Source organism: Lissotriton helveticus, chromosome 2_1, assembly GCF_964261635.1.
Source record: "Lissotriton helveticus chromosome 2_1, aLisHel1.1, whole genome shotgun sequence".
In the NCBI taxonomy this organism is placed as follows: domain Eukaryota; kingdom Metazoa; phylum Chordata; class Amphibia; order Caudata; family Salamandridae; genus Lissotriton; species Lissotriton helveticus.
The window spans coordinates 1,244,750,426-1,244,776,416 of NC_136059.1; positions in this window are offsets into that span (position 1 = coordinate 1,244,750,426).

Consider the following 25,991-nt stretch of genomic DNA (forward strand, 5'->3'; position numbering starts at 1 on the left):
AGAACATTCACAGATACATTTGAAAAACTATTTTTAACGACCGTTTTTGCATTTTTAAAACAGGTAGTCAGTTATCCCTATTTTATCCCTATTTTGTGTGCTCTCAACCTACTTAAAGTTTGTGGTGGAAACCAGGGTGAAACCCACGGGTGATCCAGAAAAGCTATAGCTTTCTGAAAAGTAAACAAAATGTCATTAATTTCTAGAAGTTACATTAGGGGTCTAAGAAAGGTAATAACTGCCAGCAGGGAGTTGCTGCTAGAGAACAAGTTGTAGAAATAACGGACCTAAAAAGGGAGGGATTTTCAATGCCATGTCTACTGCGGAATGCTAGCAAAGGCTCGCCCAAAGTGTCTTTTAGAAATGAGAACTCCGTCATTGGAAACACAATGGTACCCACGCCTCTAATTTAGAAGACGACTGACAGACATGACATCCATTGATTTTTAACAGATGTGCCACCACTGCCAATCTCAAACTAAGACCCTAAAAAAAGCCTCCAGCTATAGATATTAGATGGGAGAGACAATGAGCAGGTGAGGTACAAGATGCTGGTATGTGTGAATTGGTAGTATAGATTATTAAACCTCCACCTTTCCCATTGTATAATAATGATGGGAGCAGGCTGGGAGAAGGGAGTAAAAAATGTAAAACATTTTTTAAATAAGACTCAATGAAATACATATTTTGGAGGAGGACATCGATGAATTCTTTTTGGTTAAATGTCAAATGACCTCACAAGCTCCGATACTCACAATCTTGTCAGCGCATAAAAACGTGTGAACCCTCGTTTCACCCATTCTGAAAATCATCCTTTTTATGTCCTTTGAAAAATGCTATTTTGTAATATGCTTATTTAAATAGAAGCTTGTTAACGAAGACGAGTGGGTTTCGCATGACCTTGTAACGCAAGGTAGGCCAGGTGCAGAACGTGGGATTATCCTCACTCAAGAGAAATGATTCCAGTCTCTGATTAAGAAAGTTAGAAGGCTGCCTTATCTGTGAAATAAATGATGAGGGTTTTGTGACTCGGAGACTAAGAAAAATAATTAGCTTTAGGCGATGGCTGTTCTGCCAAGACTTTAGTTATGGAACTAGTGCTTTTTAGTTTCTGATGCAGAGTGACCATGCAGATGGATATAGACAACTACTCAGCCTTTTCAATGTATCATAATGCACAATCTGACGTATAAAGCAGGACTTAAATCCAATGAGCTGAAACACTCGTAGATGGTCCCTGCTCTATGTTTCCAGCTGCAGCTAGGGGCAAAAACTTGCTCTGAGTTTGTATACCACAATGTGCTGACTGTTTATTACCTTTTAGAAAAATTGGACCTTATCAAATGGTGGCCCGTACGGGGATGCTCTGATTGTTTCCAGTTTGGAAGTTTTGTGCTGTGGAAAATTATATTTTGCCATGTTATATGTGCCTACGTGTTCCCCATCCTATGTTATATGTGCATGATCGATATGCATGTATCCCCCTATGATCGATTAAAGACGCAATTATAGTTGTGTCCAGCTCTAGTATGTCAGTTCCCAGTTCTCGTGAAAGCAACAAGTATTAGGCCTATGTTGCCACGTTTCACAGTGTGCACGTTAATTCACTGCATTGTCCCCGTTCCTAGGCCTCAAAAGGGCCCGGACACCAGATTCAAGCTCCAGTCTCCTGAACCCACTCCGAGGAGCGATGCAGCCCCCACCTGCATCCCTGACCCTTCACTTACTTCCTGCCAAGCAGCGCGGTGCCCAGCCTGGCCTGCCTGCCTGTCTGTCTGCCAAGAGTATGTTATGCTTCTAGTTATCAGTCCAGCTTTCCTCCTTCGCATTCCTAAGCTACTGAACCGCATAAACATCTCCTGCTATAGTCTAGTCTCTCTGTCTCCATGCAAGAGAAATACTGTATTAATATTCATAGACTATTCCTAGCACACGCAATACATGTAGAATAATGCAAGCACCAGCCTTAGTGCCAAGTAGCCTTTGCCCCGATAACTTTTAGATTCTATCAACATGTACTCCAAACACCAGATACCAGATATGCTATAGGTACATGTCGTCCTGACACCGCAGACTTTAGTCTCCTCTTCTAGTGCAGAAGTCATAGCCCCCAGTTCTCTCCGGTAACACGTCATTGCCAGTTTGCGCGCACCACTAGGTTAAAGGTCCCAGCTGCTCAGGTAGCCCCCTCCATGTTTCCGCCCATTCATGACACTTCTGTGACGTTCTCATCACATGTCTACGTGCACGCCCTGTGCACGCCTTCTTCTTCCACCCATGTGTTCTTATCTTACGCTTGTCACCAGTTACGCCTACTGTATGTAATGTAATGTAATGTTGTACTATATATATGCTGCACTGTCGATGAAATGCTGCAGCTGCCTTCCTTCCTTCCTATTTTATTTCAGGCTGTCCCGTTCCAGTCCCTTCCCTTTTTCCTGAATAAATCCTTTTGACTCGGATACATCGGATCCTGCCTCTTATTTATTGAGCTATCTGTTATTGTTAATATAGTCAAAAATAGTCCCGGTATTATTTATTTATATACCACATAATGGCGCCCGAATAGGGACGAGCCCCTTCCTCACGCGCTGGCGATGCTACGTAGGCCCCCTGACCCTCTGCAGCCGTGACGGAACTCTACTGCGCACCGGCAGATATTTCTGCTTCAAGTCTCCCTCAGGCCCACGGAGGAAACGGAGACTGCGGTCCGACATCCAGACGAAGCGGTGTGGAATGCGGTTCGTCCCGCCCAGAGCCCAAGCCGAGAGAGCAAGGTCCGAGGTATCCGGAGGCCCACCTGTAACCGAAGTTTCCGAAGTTCGTAGTCCGACATCGTAGCGGTCCAGTCCAGTCCGAGGCCTTCCAGTTTCTGCTTCCCGGTGAGTACCGTCGCGGGGGAAGTATCTAGACAGGATCATTAGTTTGTTCCTGGTCCGTTGGGTTTGGGTACACAGATCCATTACGAAGTATCCACCTAGGTGGATACGGGTCCTGACGTGTCTCTTTATGGGACCGGTATGTTCTGTACTGTTTTAGCAGTGCATCCAGTAATTCTAGTAAGTTCAGTTCTCGAGAAGTTCATGTGTTCTGTTTTCAGTGTATCAGGTAGTATTTCTGTTCGAACAGTTATTCATGTATTTTTATGTCGTGGTATGAGAGATTTGTTTGCTATATTATTACTGTGATTATTGTGTATTGTGTATTCCGAAAATGCCTCTGTTCTCGAAATTACGTCAGTTAAAGACCAGAAAAGGGTTACTCAAAGAAGCAGTTCCTGTCCCTCCTAGGGACAGTCCAGGACATTTTATGTATCACAAACATGGCTTAGATGCCATAATATATCTAGACTTATGGGCGGACTATACTAAGGAACTAGAAGAGAAATATAGATGGCCCGTATCAGGTACATGGGATGCCGAGTGCATCATGCGAGTAGAAGAAGCATTATGGAAAAAGAAAGCCAGACAGTCCCAGAAAGATGCCATCGAGTTATGGAGCAAAGAATCTCATAAAAGAACCGAAAAAGAATTCAGAAAAACAGAATTAAGTAGGGAATCCTCAGAAAGAGCCCAAGAAAGGGAATTAATTGAAGAAGGTGAACGAGTTAGAGCAGAACAGTCAGACAGACAGAGAAATGCCCTTATTAAAGGTATGTATCCTCTTCTTGCCGAGGGCTTGCCAAAAGCAACCCCGGAAGCACCCTGTAATTTACCGCCGCCATTGGTCCCGACTAAGTTACGTCATAAACCGACCGCAGCTGATATTTTTCTTTCGTCCTATTTGGACGACACAGTACCGGCATATGCAAATCCTGTCCCGCCTGCTCCCGTTAATAATGTAATTCCTGTTCCTCCAGCCGCTGGTCCCGTGGGTCCAGATAATGTTACAGTACCTGTTACAGCACCCCCGGCCCAGCCCACAGTACATGTACCCGCTTTGCCAGTCACTACCAGCCCGTACAGTATTTCCCGACGATTCTAGTTTAGGAGCCGCGGGGGGAGGTTCTCCTCGTACCCCGCCTCAACCCAGACGTCTGACGCTACATGAACTAGCGTTACAGCGTACGCCAAAAGTGTCTACATACCTAGATATCATGCGAGCTCTTACTGAATGTCGTTATGATCCAGTTCCAGGCGAGGATCACATGGTCATATATTCATTACGTTTAAGACGGGTTGCCAGTTATTTGGACACCCTGCCCGATATGGGAGAACATCTAGACAGAATATATCGTTTCATCCGTACAGGAGTGAATCCAGGAAGTATTCACGAAGCTATGGTTCAAAGAAAAGTCGAGACTCAGCTCATGATTTTAAAGTTTTTGATTAACTGTTTAATAAGAGAGCAAGATTGTCCAGAAAAAGATCAAGAAGAACTGAAAGTCCTGACTAGGTGGAGTGACAATATAGCCGATGGAAAACACAAGACACAAGGTTGTATAGAGAGTATGTACAAGAAAATTCGTAGGGAAATCATAACTATACACGAGAAACGAGAAGCAAAACAAGCAACCGAGAAAGAGTATGACTCTTCTACTGAAGAGGTAGACAACGAGAATCCCGACAGAATAGCGTATGTAGGTAGAACTAGACTTTCCGACCGACATTCACGCCTAGATTACAAGAAAATTTCTCCTCCTCCAGCACCAGAACAGTGTTCTCTAGAGCAAGTATTCCAGGCCACCGATCACATTCTGAAATCACGAATAGGTTATAGCGAGCTTAGTACCATGCATGAACAAGAACTAGCCCGATCAGCAATCCGATGGACTAGTGATTCTACCACGTTTCCAGATGAAATAGTGGCCCAGACGTTTCTGAAACAGCCCCCAGCCGAGCAGCGACTGGTGGGTATGTATATGGTCCAGCACCTCATTACACTGTATGAGGAACAGCATTCTGATCCAGGTCCTCTACATGATGTATTAAACGAGTTACTCCAATACAGATGGAAAGGTCTAGGTACCGATTTAATTAGTGTCATTCTAGAACAGCGCCACAAATACCGAACGTTTCTGAATCCGCATTTTGTTCACGTCTCACCCCCAGAAAGTAAATCATTCTACATAGACAGACAGAATCCGTTACGAGAAGTACATCCAGTCAAGAAAGAGGGTGGTGGTCTAGAACGAGTATTTGTTTACACCCCTATCACAAAAATAGAACTCTTAGAAATGAAAAAGTTAATTCCCTGTCATGACAAAGATCCAGCAGGGTTTCACCGTGAATTAAAGGACATGCTCCGTATGGGAGAATACACGTATCCTGATATCATTAAAATGTTAAAGGTCCTGTTGCCTGCGGGCATATATGAAAAACTCAAAGAAAAAGAATGGGAGGTGGGAGAGAAAAAGATAGATTGGACAGCTCTAGAAGCTGAAGATAATTCACGAGTACCAGGTACCGGTCTTGGGGATAAAGCTAAAGAATTGCCCGAGTTATTGATACAAGTTTTGCCAAGATTACTAGCCACGAAAAAGGAAGATTGGGATGCCATCTCAGCCTGTAAACAGAAACAAGACGAAGATACCAGTGATTTTTATTCTAGATTTGAGAAATGTTTTATTATTAATAGTGGTCTGAAAAGAAGTAGTGAATCATACCCTCATCTTTTTGTCACTAAACTAGTCGAGAATTCAAGTCCACAAGTTAAAAATCGAGTCCTGAAAGTCGAAAGTACCTGGCAAGCTAATACTCCGTCACAGATGCTCCAGATGCTCCAGTACCACCAGAACAGAATCAGGGAAGAGCAGGAACACGAAAGGAGACGTATGAAAGACACAAAAATGAAAGTATTAGTTGCACAGTCTGTTCCGCAAGACAGTCAGAAGAGGGGTCCGAATCAAGCCAGTCATCCTGCAGTTCCCGTTAAAGGGACATGCAATTACTGTAAACAGCCAGGTCATTTTATAAATGAATGTGCAGTTCTGAAACACAACATAGCTACTGGTAAGACAAAAGAGAGACCACGTCCGCCTAGACAAGAACAAATTTCACAGACTTCCCAGCCACCACAGAATGCACAACAGACAGTTACAGTACTGCAGCCTATAGCTGCAACACAACACGTTACACAGCAGATGTACCAGTATGCACAGTCAGAGTATCCAGATTATCAGCCGTATTCATGAAACAGCCTAGAGAGGGAGGTAGGCTTGCCTCTCATCGAGATTCCTGTAGATCAAGAGGGTCCCTATGTACACAGTCAAGTATTAGGGAAGGATAGAAAGTTTCTGATTGATACAGGGGCAAGTAGGACTACCATCAGTCATGACGAGGTTCCAGGGGCTCCACTCTCAGGCTCTAGAAATGTTTCCCTTGGTTTTTCAGGAAAGCCTATTGTTAATGAAATATCGAAACCAGTTACTCTAGAGGTCGGTCCATTGTCCCGAACTACAGATTTGTTACTCACGAAATCTTGTCCAGAAAACTTGTTAGGCATCAAGACACTGAAAGAATTAGGAGCAGTAATATGCTGCTCCCCAGAAGGGGTACGTTTGTTTCTGCGTGATTTCAAAGGTCATTATGTATTACGTGATTTTGATCCAAGATTATTGAATGTACCACAGCATTTATGGGCGCAAGGTCCAACTGATGTAGGTTGTATGCATATCACACCCCATCGTGTGACTCTAAAGCAAGGTGTTGTATTACCACGAATTCGACAGTACAAACTGCCACCTGAGGCTGTAGCAGCCTTATCCAAAATCATTGACGAACTTATTGTTCAATGAGTGGTTGTAGAAACTGACTCCAATGTATGTAATTCTCCTATCATTCCAGTCCTGAAACGTACTGATCCAAATGCACCTCCAGTTTATCGATTAGTGATCGACCTTCAAGAACTTAATAAATGTATTATACCACAGTACCCCGTAGTCCCAGATATTTCTTTATTGACAGCCATTGATTCTGAAGCTACGTTCTTTACAGTTATCGATCTCAAGAACGCATTTTTCAGTGTCCCCATTCATCCAGACAGCCAGTTCCTTTTCGGATTCTGTTTAAATGGAAGAAGCTATAAATTCACACGAGCACCTCAAGGTTTTACAGAAAGTCCTAGCATTTACAGTCAAGCACTTAAGAGACAACTAGACAATATTCACATGCCAGCTGACACTGCCCTGCTCCAGTATGTCGATGATCTACTGATCACAGCCCGTTCTGAACGTGACTGCGAACGTGCATCACTTACAGTCCTGTATTTTCTGGCCGAGATGGGGCACAAGGTGTCCCCTTCCAAATTGCAATTCTGTGTCCAGCAAGTGGTCTACTTAGGACACTTACTGTCCAAGAGGGGTAGGCAGTTGACACCTGACCGTATCCAGTTAATAGCACGTCTTCCCCAGCCCAAGACACAGAAGGAGGTACGAGCTTTTATCGGCCTCACTTCTTACTGCAGACAATGGATTCCTCAGTATGCATTTCTAGCCAAGCTACTGATACAGTTAACGACACAGGAGGCAGCCGTATCGACTGTCCTCCCTTGGACCCAGGAACATACACTTGTTTTCAATGAGTTAAAGAAAGCTTTATGTAATGCACCTGTTCTAGCAACACCGAACTATAGTAAGCCTTTTACACTTTTTGTTACCGAACGTGATGGTACTGCATTATCTGTTCTCACACAAGATCGAGCAGGACAATACAAGCCCTGTGCTTATTTTTCTAGCACATTAGATCCAGTGGCCCAGGCTTTGCCTGCGTGCCTCAAGTCAGTTGCAGCCACAGCTCTAGCTATCAGACAAAGTGATTCCATAGTGTTAGGACACTCCCTGACAGTACAAGTTCCACACTTCGTGGAAGTTCTTTTAAACCGAACACAGACTCAGCACTTGACAATTGCACGTTTAACAGGTTATGAACTGACACTGTTCCAGCCACACATAGAAATCAGACGCTGCAACATTTTAAATCCAGCTACACTGTTACCGTCAGTTACTTCAAATCCTGCCACACATGACTGTGTGGAAGTTGTTAACACCATGACAAAGCCAAGACAAGACTTGACAGACATTGCATTACCTGACCCCGACCTGACACTTTATGTGGATGGTTCATGTATGAGAACAAGTACAGGAGAACTAGTAGCCGCGTATGCAGTGACTACTGACACCGAAGTTATAGAAACACATCGTATTGACACCCTGTCTGCTCAAGCAGCGGAGCTTGTCGCTCTGACCCAAGCCTGCATACGTGCCAAGAACCTGAAAGTAAATATATACACAGATTCACGTTATGCATTCGGAGTCGTACACGACTTTGGAGTGCTCTGGCAAGAAAGAGGTTTTATGACTTCTCATGGAACCAAGATTCAGCATGGTCTCCTCATTCAAGCTCTGTTAGATGCAATACATTTACCGACAGCTATTGCCATCATGAAGTGCAAGGCACATACGAAAGCCACTGATATCATTTCCCAGGGTAACGATCTAGCAGATCGAACAGCCAAGCTCACAGCTCAGACTCCAGACATTCCAGTTAACACGATACTGACACACATTCCAGAACAGACTACTTGTATGACAGTTAAGGACCCTACACAAGATGTCATAGATATACAGTTACATGCTACTCCCGATGAAATCAAGAAATGGTCTGAACAAGGAGGGTTCCAGACAGATCAAGGATGGTTGACGAAGGGAAAAGCCACATGGTTTCTCCCCGACTCTATGGTTCAAGTCATTATTAACACCGCACATAGTCCAGCACATTTAGGAGAAAAAGCCATGTTAGACAGTATTCAGAACCTCTGGTTCAACAAGCATTTACGAGCAGCCGCCAAGCATAAAGTACGTACCTGCATGATATGTTGTCAGTTCAATCCAGGTAAAAGTGTCCCGGTGGAACAAGGGGGTTTCCATCCTCCCGACCACCCTTTTGAAGTCCTCCAGATGGATTATATTCAGATGGAGAGATGTCGAGGTTTCAAGTATGTCCTCGTAGTTGTATGCGCTTTGTCCAGGTGGACAGAAGCATATCCAGTTCCAGATTACACAGCTGCGACCACTGCCAGGCAGTTGGTTCGTGAGTTCTTTCCCCGCTATGGATTACCTACGGTCGTGTATTCAGATAACGGCCAGCCATTCTCATCCGAGCTCATGAAACAAGTATCCCTTCTGTTAGGGTACCAGTGGAAGTTCCATTGTGTACGCCATCCTGAAGCAGCCGGTCTCGTAGAGAGACGTAACCAGACTTTGAAAATCCGCATTGCCAAAGTTTGTGCAGAAAAAGGTGTAGATTGGATAGTAGCACTGCCAGTTGCCCTTTTTTATATGAGAATGGTCGCTCACTCCCGTTCAGGTCTATCTCCGTACGAGATAGTGTTTGGTCGTCCCCCCAACATGTGGGGTACACCTAGACCCCGTACCATTACCGATGTTGACAGTAATATGCTGACAGATTACCTTGCCTCCTTGATGTCTGCACTACAATCTTGTCGTTCACAGGTTGCCGCTGCATTTCCAGACAACACCGAGGTGAAACCACACGAGGTCGTTCCGGGTGATTATGTACTTATAAGGAACTTTGATCGTTCAAGTCCGCTGGAGCCCCGTTGGAAGGAGCCCCGCCTCGTTCTTCTCACCACCCGGACTGCGGTGAAAGTGGAAAACAGCAAAGGGTGGCTACACGCGAGCCACGTAAAGAAGTTTCATGGACTTAAAACTAAGACTTTTCTCAAGGACTGCCCCGTTTTCAAGGACTGCCCAGACAATGAATCTAAAATTCCCCTGTTAGAGAAAACTCCGCAGCAGGAGTATAAATCCAAGTTGAGGTCTAGTAAGTCAGCCAGTTTAATTGTCTAAGTCCCTCTCGGGTGAAACGGTTAGACAGGTTCCTGACATGTATGAGATAGACCCACACAGTGAGAGAGTTAGTCAAAACTCTAAGAGATGTATCATCATTCTGTTCTTTTTATTATTCCTGAGTCTTATGGTTACATGCATAAGTTATGCGTTACATTTATGTTTTCCTATTTCACATGTACATATGTTTTTTAATGTTACAGTAGAGCACACATTTAGTGATCTGCCTCCTCACGAGTTATCCTATCGTCTTGCTATGCGTAATAATACTTTTATTACTCTGAATCGATCATGTTTCCCAGACAAGCAAGGTCTTTCCCATAGAACAGGGTTAGATCTAGAAAATGAAGTATATGATTTAGGTAATTATTCCTCGAATTTTATGGTTCTGAATGTTCAGTCCGATACTACTCCAGATTTGCCTGCTATTTCAGTTCTACCAGTCAAAGGCGAATTATGTGTCAGAAAAAATGGTTCCGCACATGTAGGACATAGTGATTGTACTACTATGGACGAGTATAGTGACAGTGGGAAATCTATTTTCAAAGCCTCACGTCATTCTTATTTTGTTTGTGGTCAGACCGCATATGTTCGTCTGCCCCTCGATTGGGGTGGAACATGTTACATTGCCTTCCTACTGCCACCAGTTTTTCTAGCCCCATCTGATTATCACAGAAACACACATCTAGTACACATTAGACATAAAAGGGAGACTGAGTCCCCAATTGTCGATCAAACTGAAACTACCCTAGAACAATATCAAGATTTCAATAAAGGTTTCTTTTTCTTTATAGGTCCTGTCCAGAATAGTAAGTTAATACGTAGGCTAACCAGAACCCTTGAAGCAGTAGTGAATGAAACTACTTCCGCTCTAGGTAACTTAACCGAAGAGCAATCTGCTATGCGTTTTGTTGTGCTCCAAAATCGTCTCGTTCTTGACGTCATACTGGCAGATAGAGGAGGAGCTTGTAGAGTCATCGGATCTAGTTGCTGCATTTTCATTCCTAATAACGCGCCGTCTGTTTATTCAGCTATAACCAGACTTCATAAAATTGCCCATCAGTTACACCAGAATCCAGGCACCTGGACATGGTCCGGTTGGCTCTGGAGTATAATATCTGCCTGGGGATGGAAAGTATTGTCATTCCTAGGTATAGCAGTAATGATCATATTCAGTTGCTGCCTCTGTTTACAATGTGGCCCTGCGATTTGCGGCATGTGTGCTACCTCTTGTATTCCTAGTCCTAAGTCCCGTTCCAAGAGAATTCGAGACGAGCAAATGATGCTATATGAAATGATAGATGGTATCATGAATATTGATGTTTCCTGATGGAAACGTAGGGCACAAGGAGGGAATGTGGAAAATTATATTTTGCCATGTTATATGTGCCTACGTGTTCCCCATCCTATGTTATATGTGCATGATCGATATGCATGTATCCCCCTATGATCGATTAAAGACGCAATTATAGTTGTGTCCAGCTCTAGTATGTCAGTTCCCAGTTCTCGTGAAAGCAACAAGTATTAGGCCTATGTTGCCACGTTTCACAGTGTGCACGTTAATTCACCGCATTGTCCCCGTTCCTAGGCCTCAAAAGGGCCCGGACACCAGATTCAAGCTCCAGTCTCCTGAACCCACTCCGAGGAGCGATGCAGCCCCCACCTGCATCCCTGACCCTTCACTTACTTCCTGCCAAGCAGCGCGGTGCCCAGCCTGGCCTGCCTGCCTGTCTGCCAAGAGTATGTTATGCTTCTAGTTATCAGTCCAGCTTTCCTCCTTCGCATTCCTAAGCTACTGAACCGCATAAACATCTCCTGCTATAGTCTAGTCTCTCTGTCTCCATGCAAGAGAAATACTGTATTAATATTCATAGAATATTCCTAGCACATGCAATACATGTAGAATAATGCAAGCACCAGCCTTAGTGCCAAGTAGCCTTTGCCCCGATAACTTTTAGATTCTATCAACATGTACTCCAAACACCAGATACCAGATATGCTATAGGTACATGTCGTCCTGACACCGCAGACTTTAGTCTCCTCTTCTAGTGCAGAAGTCATAGCCCCCAGTTCTCTCCGGTAACACGTCATTGCCCGTTTGCGCGCACCACTAGGTTAAAGGTCCCAGCTGCTCAGGTAGCCCCCTCCATGTTTCCGCCCATTCATGACACTTCTGTGACATTCTCATCACATGTCTACGTGCACGCCCTGTGCACGCCTTCTTCTTCCACCCATGTGTTCTTATCTTACGCTTGTCACCAGTTACGCCTACTGTATGTAATGTAATGTAATGTTGTACTATATATATGCTGCACTGTCGATGAAATGCTGCAGCTGCCTTCCTTCCTTCCTATTTTATTTCAGGCTGTCCCGTTCCAGTCCCTTCCCTTTTGCCTGAATAAATCCTTTTGACTCGGATACCTCGGATCCTGCCTCTTATTTATTGAGCTATCTGTTATTGTTAATATAGTCAAAAATAGTCCCGGTATTATTTATTTATATACCACAGTGCCACAGCTGAAGACCTGGGGAATTCTATTCGGCTTAAATGTGTGCCTACTTAACTGGACTAGTTTCTTGCAGCTCAGACAAAAGAGTCTCAGAGGAAAAGAAAAACAGAGACACGAGATTCCTTGAGCTGCATCCAAAAGGACCAGGTGATTACAACCACACAGTCACATGCGGTTGGCATGGACTAGGTAAGACACCAGGGTTGGGTTTGTAGTGCATAAACAGGAGCTGAGCTCCCCTTCCAGATGTCATTGATTCAAACTAACTTAACGGAGGTTTAGAATCCCCCATCCTAGATGTAGTTTGAGTCCCTACGTCGAACATGGTTAGAGTCCCTATTCTTATCCAGGAAGGGGATTGGATTCTCAAGATAAGTTGGCTCTTCCTTAGTGTAGGACAGTGGTTCCCAAACTTTTGACTCCTGAGGACCCCCACTGAATCACTACTGGAAGCCGGGGACCCCCAAGCAATTTGTACAATTTCAATTTCAAAAAATTAAAACAGTAATTCGCAAAAAATACACAAACAAGTAAACACCAAACAAATACTTGCATTACTAAAGCTTTTATTATTTTATATTGAAAAATATGCAAAAATCAAAACATTTTAATGGGAAGGATGGTGCTGCATCCCGGCTTCTAACTTTTCAATGTTTGGTTTTATTTCAGAAAGTTGAATACTTAGGTCAGATTCAACATTTTGCAAGCGATTTCCGTACTTATTTTTAAGGTACATAAGATTTGAGAAAGCCTTCTCACATAAATATGTGGTGGGGAAAGGAAGTAAAACCTTAAGTGCCTTGTACGATAATTCAGGGTAATCTGTTCGTACATGCAGCCAAAAATTTGTCAGACTCAGAGACTTTTCCTTGAATTGAAGTAGAACAACATTTTACCACCAATGGGTGAGCAGTGCAGTTAAGGCATATTTTAGAGAGGCCTCACATGGCACCTGACGAGACCTTCTCCTGTTAGGGTGCCCACTGCCTCCATCCCCTGCCAACAACAAACAAGAAAGGCTACACAGTGTCTATTAAGTGGTCCTGATAAGGGAGCATATTCCACAACCGTTCAGGCATACACAAATAGGATTTTTACACAGGGGCAACTCGTAGCTCCCCGAAGATCCTAGCGACTGGTTCCTCCAGGTTCAGACCTGTGAACCTTCATACAGTTTTTTTTTTTTAAGAGTTCTATATAGCGCGAACTAGACCAGAGGATATCAGGTATCAGAGCACTTTACATGACCACCAGTTACGTTACAGATGGACACATGCATTTTTGTTAGGCACTGGGGGATTAAGTGATTTGCCCAGAATCACAGGATGTTGAGCTTCCATGCTGAGATTCAAACCCGGTTCACCAGCTTCGAGGTTGACCTCCGATGACAGGACGGCCATGTTCAAAGTCAGCAGGGGAGTAGGTCTTTGTGTGCAAACGAATCCCCAAACTGAAATATATTACTTTGTTCGTGTGATCAGTGATATGTAATTGATTCTTTTGTCGAAGCAAACAATTTTTGAATTCCAGGTCTCCCCGGTAGGGTCAGTGGTACAGTCCTCACTTCCATGAGTCTATCAGTATATTTCTGTATATTTTTTTTTCCCTTTTGTCTGTCTCCCTTTTGCTTTCACTTCCCCATTACCTCAAATTAGTGCTCATAAATCTTGTCTCTTGTTTTATTCCTGGTCCTCCAGCAGTGACTCGTAACTGGCTATTCTCCTGGCTCAGGCGCACTCCAACTCTGCCACCTTCATCCGTCATCATTCTTGGAGTCCCTCCTGGTCACTCACAAGCTTTCCTTTCTTGTAATAATTCCTCACCCATCTCGCCAGGCTCCTCCATTCAGGAGAATCCCGCCAAGTCTGGCTGTGATTCGTCGACTTGATCACAGCTCCGCTTAAGTTATGCAAACTACAAGTGTGACCGAAGGAGCCATCAATATACATTACAATCACATGTGAATGTTCTCAAACAACTGTGACCTCTACTCAAGAACCACACCAGAGTTATTTGTGCCATGCAAGAATTGACTAAAAGTAAACAACAATAACAAAATATGTCATAAATACAGAGCCCGCTCTCCAAAATGTTTAGCTGACCTTAACGAATGAATACATAAATTAACTGGAATTCTAAAATGCCCTTCACTCAGGGATAAGTGATGAAAAAGAGAGCGGCATAGATACAAGGCAGATATTGGCAGAACACGTTTATTTTTACTGCACTTTGTGGGTTATGAGCGGCCGGACGTTCCACAGTTTTTTGTGTATGTATTGAAAAATAGTGATTTCCAAGGCCTGATTGTCTAAATATAGGAATCCTCGGAAGGAGATTAGATTCTGAAAAATGCCAACAGGAAGAATAATAGAGAAACTACCTGTCAGCCACATAAGATGGGATCAATATAGTGAACATATCAATGAACCAGGAAGGGAATTTAAAATTTACTGTCTTGTGGCAGGGAACCAGGACAGTAACCTCGAGTCTCAGAAAAATACTTAGTGAGGCTGCAAACACAGTGGCCAGATTTCATTGCAGTCTTGCCGCCCCAATGCCAGCAACATTCACACCTCTCGTGCTGTGAGCCTGGGGGCCAGATTGTATTGCAGTCTTGCCGCCCAGGTGCTAAGTACTTTCACACCTCTTACGTGTTAGGCACTCAAGTCCTGCGGACCCCCTGGGAATGCGGACCACAGTTTGGGAAACGCTGGTGTAGGAGGTTGGATCGAATGCAGTACAGGAGGTTGGTTCCTCCACGTCAGAATATGTAAAGTCCCTAGGGTTTATTAGAATTTTGGAAAGATTGACAATTTAAATGTTACAATGGTTATCGGTTGCAAACTAGATCTAGTCAAACCAGAAACTGCAGTAAAACAATTGTTGTACCATTGCATGTCTGTGTGATATGTTTTGTTATATGTTTAAGTGGTGTAACCAAGGTAAGAAATCTGATGAGACTGTACTGTAATCAAAGCGTCACACGCCAGCCTGGAATGTGGTAAAAAAAAAAAAAAAGGTTACCACATTACTGTTTTTAGACAATTTCATTTATATCACACACACGGACCCACAGAGATGGGCTCAAGTAGCTGGCACACATTGCTGAAGACTGCTATTTGCCTGATCTGAGAGAACTCAACTTATTGTAAAGTTCTGCTGCCCTGTAGCCTCTTGTTATTTTCTCAATAAAACCGTTAAAAAAATAAAATAAAAAATAGAAAAAGACCCACAGAGATAATGGCCAAAATGGCAGTCATTTGAGGAAAGTAGAAAAGATCATTTAGTAGATAGTTTCAGAGAATGTGACAAGAAAGGCAAAAAGGTAAAGTTACTACAGTGGGAGGCATTTTATGCATGGAAAGATTAAGCGAAAGGGAGATAGTGGAGAGAGTCAAGAGAAACGTTTAGGAAAGTAATGAACTATGAAACGGAGAAGACGGAAAAGGTATATGATGCAACCGTTGGAAAACAGTAAATCAGCTGCTGCAGGTAGGAGCAGTGGGGCCGGCTGGGTGGGATTTCGAGAGACGACCATGAGGGAAAATTATTTATTTAATTTTCCTTGTGGTCGTCTCTTGAAATCCCCCCAGCCAGCCTCACCGCTCTTACCTGCAGGGGCCGCTGCTGCAGGAAATGTTATTACAGAAATGTTTTGTACAAGAAGGGCAAGAATAATTAACAGGGCAGAGAGAACAAAGTATGAATCAGAATACGGGAGGTGTAGGCAGACAAAAGTTTTGCTGAAGCATTAGATGAAGAGTGAATTGAGATTAATGTTGAGATCAGCCTAATTTATTTTTAGGTCTCGCCTACGCAGCGGGCATGCGCTGCATAGGAGGGCCTTTATCCGTCTCTCTGCTCATTTTCAAGCACACACTCGTGCTTGTGGCGGCATCTACCTTGCAGGAGCGAGCAGCGGTGCGCCACAAGCACGAGTGCAGTGCTTGAAAAGTGAAGACTGCTCTCCTAAGGGTGCGTGCGTGCGCCTCTCTCCTCGCCCACACAAGCTGCATCAACACTTTCGTCCCTCTAATGACACTGCATGCTTTTCTACCCTAATCTTTTATCCCCCCCCCCATTCTAATCCCACCACTCTTTGGCACATCATCCTCTTTCTCCCGCTAGTGCCTAGAAGCAAATGCTATGCAGTGTGCACTATAAAAACATGTATGATTACACTTCCAAGCTGTATAGATACCGGCATGTTTACCTGCCTGGGACCTTTTTAAGGAGCTGAAAAGCCACTCCTGCTTGCCATTCGCTACCTGCATAACATAATAAAAACGCCCCCTACCTCAAGATGTTAAGAATGCTTCCGAACACCGCTCCTTAACCTCATTCCCAAGTAGACTTTTTCGGCAACCTCCACTCCCCATCCTGCTCCTCTAGCTTCATTTTGAAATGTGGCCTCAATGGAAGTGCGTATATTTTGGAACACTACTCTACGCGTTCTGTTTAATCTCGTCAGACACGATACTCCGGCACCTGGCACCACGAAATTCTCCATGTAACCCCCCCCCCCCTTTTGCTTATTTCCCAGTAGCACGGTTTGTCCGTGTAGATTGTTGGGGGTTTCCAACTCTGCAAATGTAAATTAATATTAAACGAGAAAAAAAAAGCAAATCGGCGAGGTGTAGTCCAACTCACCCACTCGTTCATTGCAAAAAACGCCACAAACAATTGTATTCAAAGTATGGGACGCAAAATATTGTGCATATTTGTTTATTCGGGCCATGAATAACCCTTTTCTTAGCACAATTGGCTACATGGAAGTTACCTTAAGACAGCTGTGAGGGCTTGCTGCTTGGCGGTTAACAACTCATGATTCTCAATGCAAGCATTTTTCAGACCTGCTAACAGGGCTTCTGTCGTGAGGGTGCACACAGTAAGATTTGCCTTTACTGTTGAAAGGAAGGGGGAGGTGTTTAAATTTGCATTTCCAAGGCCCTCCCTTCTTTGTCTGTGGAAGTGTCTTTATAGCTATATTACTGCTCTTCTGGTGGGAACAGTGGGGTGAGGCCTGGGAGGGGGTATGGGGTGACGGGGGCGTAGAACTCATTTGCTATCACATTACCAAGGACTAATGCAATCCTACAGGAACCAAGGCCAGTGTTTTTGCCGATTTGTATGAGTTGTTTCTATACGTCCTCTGTCTTTTTTTGTCGATTTTTGTTTGCCTGTTATAGGAAGGTGAGCACTGGCTATATTTCCGCTTCACTAGTTTATCAACACTTTCTGAACACTAAAAATCAACGTTTTTGTTTTCAGGACTTGGGTGTAAATGTCTGCCTTTAACAAAAAGTTATCTTGCGCGGAAATGTTTGGGTCCTTAGTTATGTATTTGGTAACAAACGGATTGGTTAATGCTATTATTGTGGAGTTTTGAGGGCGGGATGTGTTATTGTTCATAGACAACACAGGATGAACTCGTCTTGCTCTGCTTATTGGGGCCAATTTGGCACTTGATGTAATGATGGCAGACTATTCTATAGGTTCGGTGACTTATTGCAGTGGCCGCAAAATAAGGTTGCAGTTCAGTTGTAATGTAGCTAGTAAAGAATTTGAGTCTTGTTCCTTTTGGTTGATGAAAGCATGGAACTGCTAGATGTGCTAGGTCAAAATGTGCTAAGAGACATATGTAGTATTTCTACGAGACAACACAAGCCAAAAGACAGCCGAGCACTGTACATGGTCACAGTTCAGCATAAAGTCAACAAGTGAAATGACTGACTTCTGAACAGCAGCCACACTGGTGTACAACGTTGCTAAAACCAGGGCTTTAAGTTGGCCTGGTCTCACCGGTGCTGAGCACCGGCAGTTTCTAAAAGGGGGCCACGAAAAAGGTCTTTATCGGACTCCTTGGTTTTGTCAATGATTGTTTATATGTCCAGCGTGCTATTCAGTAAGGGAGAGAACCTTTGGAATGCAAGCTTGATTGTTGAAAAATGTGAGCTTGGCTACTTGTAATTAATTCCCCTTGGCACGACCCTAGTCTCTCCACTATCCTGAACAGCTAAGCCTTGCCTTGTCTTTTGTTAACAAGAGAAGCAATGTTAGCTAACAGACATTGTCAAAACCAAAAGCTCTAGATAAGCCCGTATAAAGCCCCAAAGGCAAGACCTATTGCATTGCAAATGCTTGTTGTTACATGCAGGCGCTACAAGAGTGCATTGAACGTTTTTGTATGGAAAAAATGAATTTGGTACACTTACATATTAATAAGGTATGATATTGCTGCAGAAAACAATTGATTTAATTTGGTGAGCACTAACAGATAGCACTACATCACAGATACGGAAATTAATGAGTTTAAAGTCACCTGAGACTCAAGGCATTTTCAATAATATACAAATTAGTTCAAGAAGTGGGTTCCTGTTTGGCACACCTTTTTCATGAAAGGGCGGAGACAATTGAACACAAGCATTTACAATGCAATAGGTCTCGCAGCATTAAAGTTTGAGTTACTGGCATTGTAAATGACAATGCTTTGCATTATTTATTTTTGTATTTGCAATTGGTATTTAAACATTGTTTGTGAATGGTTAGCTGTTGCTATTGCTAAGCAAAGTTGGCAGTAATATAGAGTGCTAGTCTTGCTTGTTATAAGCATGCTGATTAAAAAAATTATTTACCGCAGGAGAACCTTACCGACTACACTAAAGGGTAATAAGCTACATGAAAATAAAAATATTGCTTAATATGCTAATGTGCTCAGAAGCCAAGGCACAGGAAAACCAGTAAAACAAAAGCAAGTCGAAAATTCTAGTAGAACAAATGCTGCTGTACAAAAAAAACAGGACTGGGTAGAGGTGTCAGACTGGACATAGGCACTTGTTCTGCAATTTATGCATGTGTGCACTTATATATGAGCTGTCCGTGTATGCCGGTCCAATGTAAACCGTCTACTGGTACCCACGAAAAAGACAAAACTACATCTACCCACAATAGATTGTGACCCGCAAAACAAATCTCTCAGAAGCTTTAGGAAAGAAAGCTGAATATCTACTAATTTGTTTTCCAAAAAATAAATATGAAAAAATGATCTGGCCTTGCTGCTGCTAAAAACACACTTGTACCTCACAGTTGGCTGGATGAGAAAAAGAGAAACACATGAAAGGAGAGCCTGCAATTGAAACACCAAACATTGAAGAAGTGGAAGCGAGGGTGGGGGTTACTATGTTAGAGATGAAAGACGAGAGAAGACCGGTTAGGAGTTAGATATTGAGACAAGGACTAAACACGTTTTAAACTACAGAGAGTGACACGCAAGAGGCGTTATGTGTGTACCTCGTACTGATTTGTGTGTTTTAGATAACAATGGCATGGAGGGACAGGCTGTTGAATCAATTGTGACATAAATGAGCAAACCCTATAGTTTATTTAGTAGCTGAAGATTGATACATATTTTTGTGTTACTGTTCTGAATCTGCGGGTTTTGGCGGTGAGAGGGCTTTTTGATAAATGCATAATACTTCATCAAGATCAGTGTTGTGTCTGCTTTAAAAATTCCACTTCCAAGGTGCTCAACATAATAGCAGAACAAGCAGCACAGCCACACACACAAACAAATACAATAAAAACTAATGTCAAAAATACAATGGAGTATGCATACAAGGAAAAAGCAATTGCTTAAAGCGACGCAATATGACTTATGCTTTAGACTAAATCCGGCCGTTCCTTAATGTTTGCACTCGCAGCATTTGTGTTGGTGGGCAGAAGCAGTGACGGGCATGACCTCTCTTTAAAGAAAAAGCTGCTTTTGTGTCGGAGGATGGTGGGAGGGAGGAAGCAAGGACAGAACCAAAGCCATAGTGTTATAGAGTACTTCCAACTTACTTGGATTCCTGTCTTCATTATTACTTCCAACACATAGTCCCCTTACTCATCTCCATAATGCACCCACCTCTATTAAACACCCACTGCTTGCCTTTCACAAGTTTCTGCGAGCTTGCATTTGTGTGAGGGCGGAAGCAACTACGAGATCAAAGCAAACATTCTTTTTAATAGTCACCAGGCTCCTACATTAAACACCCGCTGCTCACCTTTAATATGTTTCTGCTTAGCCTACCTTTGTGCCTGAAGTGCGAAAGCATTATTGGGAGCAAATCAACCTTTAAAAAAAAGAAATGTCACCACACTCAGCTCCGTAGTGCAGCCACCTAAATTTAACACCAGCTGCTCACCTTTAATACGTTTCTGTGGAGCCTGCACCTGTGTCGGAGGGTGGGGGAAGGGCATCAGAAAAGACGGGAATAGAGCAACAATTTTTTTTAAGTCAGCACACTCAGCTCTATAGTACACCCACCTCCCTGAAACACCCGCTGCATGCCTGTTATAACTCTCTGCAGAGCTCAGCCAAGCTGATCAGTTTGTTTTCTAGAGATCACGGAACGCGGGCAGTGTACATTGTAATATGTGAACATCGCATGTTTGCGAAGTGAGTGCCACTGATTACATTAAGGCAGCACAGCCACACACAAACAAATACTATTAGAAATAAATACAATGCCTCTGTAAAAATAACAACAAAAATAAAACGGAGTATGCATACAAGGAAAAAGCTATTACTTAAAGAGACGGGATATGCATTATGCCTTTGAGTTCATCCGGCTCTGCCTTGATGTTTATAATCGCAGCATTTGTGTTGGAGGGCAGAAGCAGAGTCCCCATATTTAAAGAAAAATCTGCTTTTGAATTGGAGAGTGGTGGGAGGACAGAAGCAAATACAGGAGCAAAGCCATTAAAAAAACGCAACTTAATTTTTAAAGTCACCAAACTGAGCTCCGAAGTTCAGCCATCTACATTAAACACCCGGTGCTCGCTCTCCTAAGTATGTACGGAGCATGCCTCTCCGAAGTTTGTACTGAGCCCGCATCTGTGTTGGAGGGTGGTGGGAGGGCGGAAGGAAAGACGGGAACAAAGCAACAATTAACGGGTGATTTTTTAAGTTTGAACTGTGCCACCTACAGTAAACACCTGCTGCTCACCTTCAATATGTTTCTGCTTAGGCTGTCTTTGTGCCGGAGGGAGGTGGGTGGGTGGAAGCAACAACGGGAGCAAAGGAACAATTTTATTAGGAAAAAGTCACCACATTGAGCCCCGAAGTGCAGCCATCTACATTAAACATTCGCTGCTCGCTCTCCGAAATTTGTATGGAGCCTGCCTCTCTGAAGTTTGAACGGAGCCTGAATCTCTGTTGGAGGGTGCTGGGAGGGCAGAAGGAAAGACGGGAGCAAAGCAACAATGACCAGGTGTTTTTTTTAAAGTTTGCACTCGCTGTATAGATCGCATGTAAAACAAATACTCACCCGAGGACGATCTCTGGACGATCGGGGAAAATGAGTAAACGCCTACCTCCGTATGACGGAGAGAAAAGGGGCGGGACTTAAAAAAAGAGCCAGAAACGCCCATGAATCGCGTCAAGGCGGGGAAAAGAGTAACAGACACCCATCTCTTCCAATGGCTAGCCTCCATTTATGGAGCTAGCCAATGGAAGAGAGAGGCGGAATAAAGCCCCACATTGAAGTCATAAAATCTCGGGCTCCGCCCACACTGCCTACGCAGTGTGATGCTAAGCCCGAGACCTAAAAAAGCGCAGAAAATAAGACATTCGGTATGTCAACTCTAAATGGAATAAAATAGGTACGCTCATTTTAAGAATTGCTGGCTACTGCCGCCACTGGATTTAAAATGTTTACTATTGGCAAATCCATTATTGGCTCTCACCCACAAGGGCCCTCTCGAGTCAATGTCTTGAACAAGTGAACCTTGAACTTAGCTTCTTTGCCACTTGGCAAGCACGTTGCAAAAATCTTGTGTTGGGGTTCTTCTTGCATGACTATTCTAAAGATTTTCATCCTTTTGTTCATGGGGCCTACAGCTGTGCTCTTGTAGTGTTTGCTTTTATGCATATGCTTTTCTGCCAAACCTGAAGTAAATGCAATATTTTTAAATGAAGCAACACTACTAACTTGTGTTGAAAGTTCAGAGCAACACTTTGATAATAATAAATGCATGTACGGAACAGAGGAGCAAACAAAAGGCAGTAAAGATATGAAAGGTATACCATTTGGTGATGCTGTGAATGACTCTCGTTATAGATGAATGTATCAATGCTTGTACATATGAAACATTGGAATGGTTTAAATGGTGTGCCACAAATTTAATGTTTCTCAATTCTTTGCTTCATTTTCGTATATGAATGTGTGGGCCAATCAGATTTTTTGCCCCCGACATTTTCTACCAGGAAGAAATTAAGTATTTATGAGATAAAAATGTGTAACAGCCAGTTTGGTAAGCTTTTATTCTGACAGGTTAAAATTTCCTTTAGAGGTCAAGGATATGCTTCTCTATTCTAATTACATACTTTCAAAACGTTCCTCTTAAAAAAAACGAGATTCAATTTATCATTTTCTATACTTGTTTGTCATTTGAATTTGTTTGTTTTTAACCCCTTCGACGCTCATGACGAGCTGGGCTCGTCATGAGGTAGCCTCCTCGCACGCTCATGACGAGCCCAGCTCGTCATGAATAATGGGTTTTTTAAAAAACAAGCACAGGGGCAGAATTTCGCTAGCGCTCATGTGGTTAAGAATAGAATCATGATAAGACCTAAATTTGCATTCAGGTGGTGAAGTTTGTGTATGACTTAATCAGGCGAAAATTCTATTTTAGAGTGAATTTAAGCTGCAACATAATTAACTACGGTTGTAAATATGACAGGCTGAGAGTACATTTGAAGGGACAAAACTTGCTGATAGTGTATAAAGTATTTGCCAGGCAGCAGAAATAAGCATTGGCAAAGGCAATAGGTTTCGCCTTTAACAGGCGAGTGCTGACTTATTGGCAGAATGATGATGGTTAACAGTGTTGTGTTGGTTAGTAGGGTGGTGGCAGGTTGTAGTCGGTGGTGGTAAAGGGTGGTAAAGGGTGATGGTGAGGTGGGTGGGGATTAGGGTGGCACCATGATGGATTTAAAGATAATCACTGCAGGGGCATGGCCTGGAAAACTCTGGTGAAGGAAAAAAGCCAGGTGCACCATCTGCACGGACCACGTCCGGGAGCTGGTGTTGTGACCAGACCCCGCTGGATCTGGGCTTGTGGCGTACATCGGCCCTTTGTACCCCATTGGGGCTGCCATTGATTCTGCGGAAAGGGACAGATGCTCGGACCAAGACTGCCTGAGCTACGCTGCCAGAGACCGTGGTGTGATTAATTCCTGGCGGCCTGAGGACGGGGAGGCGCCACCTCCAAGGCTTGGCTACTCTTGACGGGTGAAGCAAGGGCTGGCGACGCAGCCTGTGCAGCCCAAGGAAGACCTCGGACTCTGACAAGGACTGGTGAGCAATGAGTCAGGAGGTCCCGGTCTGTGGGGGCCCAGCACACAGCACATGGGAAGGTGAGAGCAGCTCTGTGGCCTTGGGGCATCTCAGTGGCACAAGCTCTGGATGAAACAGACTGGGCATTGTGGTGGGAGAGGTGGAGCCACATGATGGTGGCCCCACACGCTGCGAGGGATATCACCTGAGAGGGACTGGATAGCCGCAATAGCAGCCGCTGCACACTGCACTGCGGACCTGTTTGGGCCCTGCACTGCTTGTGAACTGCTGCTGGAAACAGCTGGGGGGCGTCCTTCGGCCTGAGCAGGGTCTGCAGAGGACCTGCTCATGGTGCTCCGCACACTCCTGGGAATGAAGCCTGAGGCGACGGGTGTGGAAATGCCCCCCAGAGCACGGACCGCTGGCCCCTAGGTGCTGCTCCACAGCTGGGCTCGCTTCCTACATCCGAGCGGAGTAAGCAGCACATAAGTGTGCATCGCTTCATTGGCGCAGGCCCGTTCATGTCCCCTGCCACTCTGCAGCGCTGGATAATTCTTAAACGCAGAGTACAACAGGGAACTATTTGTAACAACACGAAATGGGAGCTTAACAGACAAGTAAAGATGGTCTTGTGGAGGAGGCGGGCTTTGGGTATGATTGGTGGGGGGAGAAACAGACACGAGAGCGAGATTAATCAGGGACAGGGAGGGTGTGGCATTGAGATAAAACCAGGCGCCCGTGGTATTGAAAGCAGGCGCCCATGTGCTGACTGCAGTGAGAGAAGCTCAATAAAGAAAGAAGTACTAACAGACTAAATAACAGGTATCGTGTAACAACCGAAGTAAAGGGGCCAGTCGCAATCGGAGTCTACAAATTAATATAAGGCAGTACTAAGAAGGGACTAACAAGCCTATTTATGAATCAGAAGCCAGCATTTAAGAAGGACAATGACAAGCCAATGGCAAATATGGGCGGGAAAGTGGGGGGGGGGGTTCTATTCCCTACTCCACCCCAACAAGTCTAGCAGAGCAGTGCATGGGCGCTGGCTTTAGGTTCGACCTAAAAATGGCAGTGATGTATTTATGCTGATTAAAGGGTGTGGTTATTTAAGCAATTTTACTATCTCAAAAGAGAGAAAGGCATTCAATGTAGACATAATGCCTCAGACATCAACAACTAAAGAGTGACAATATAGGCGGAGCGCACACAAAAGTATAAGGAAAAATTCCAAGCCACAAAAAGGTGAAGGAAACCAAAGAGAAAACTTTTTCTTTAAAAAGAAGAACCCTCACTCACCACCTAGTGGAGACATGCTTCATCATCGGGTTCCCACTGGGGAGACCGAATGTCCCCACAATGTGCTACAACGCCTGTGTTACAGCGGAGCTGTTTTTTTTGTTTTTCATGTGAAAAAGTGTGGTGATTAGTGATAGTGTACGTGATTTAAAAGAAACGGCTTGTACCTAATACAAATTTTAATAAGGGGCCAAACTGTGTCAGTTAAAAACTGACGGACAATGTAGAGTTTTAGTTTTGAAACTTGTTGTCCTATGATTCAAAAGGTCAACATGTTTCTGCTCTCAGGAGTGTATTTTACTCAGCATTCATCAGGACCAAAAATTGACACTCCTCCGGTGGTATCCGTGCGCTAAGACGCACCCTCCCGTGAGGAAAATGTGTTAAAAATAGTATAACTCACGGACTTTCCGTGGGGGCTCTACCGGATTTCACCCGGGCCCACAATCTGTAAGGAAAAAGAAATGAGAATGCAAACATAATTTACGAGTCAATAATTCACACAGTCGTAGTTGCCATCCATGTGTGCCCATCATTAACAAGATCCGTGTCGCATTCCAAATATCTTATCATTTCACCCTTATGTGACCACATGTATCATCACCTTGATTCAGTGTAAATCATGCATGAAAACCCCCGGTCAATATCGGGGTTCGATATTCTTAACGCTCTGCCAAATACAGCGCTAAATCAATTCAAAGGCGCGCTGTTAGTACCCTCCAGAATTCAGAGGTCAGCAAATTAGTTTATCATGAACCATCAACTATTCGTAGTTATATGTGTACATGAAAGCCATCCGGAAATTATAATCAATCTCAATACTAAATCCGTGCAGGCTTATGGTGCTAATAGAATTACTTGGAAAATGGAAGATAAAAGACCTTAAAAAACTCACCGTAGCTGGTGAATTAGAACGGTACATGGGCTAGCGCGGCAGGGGTATTCTTCTCGTCGCGCTACATCTTAAAAAAACAGAGTTTCAATTACACAGCCTTATTTCGCCATGTTTACAGCCAAACCAGATTCTCAAAAGGACCCGTCCCAACTTACTTATGA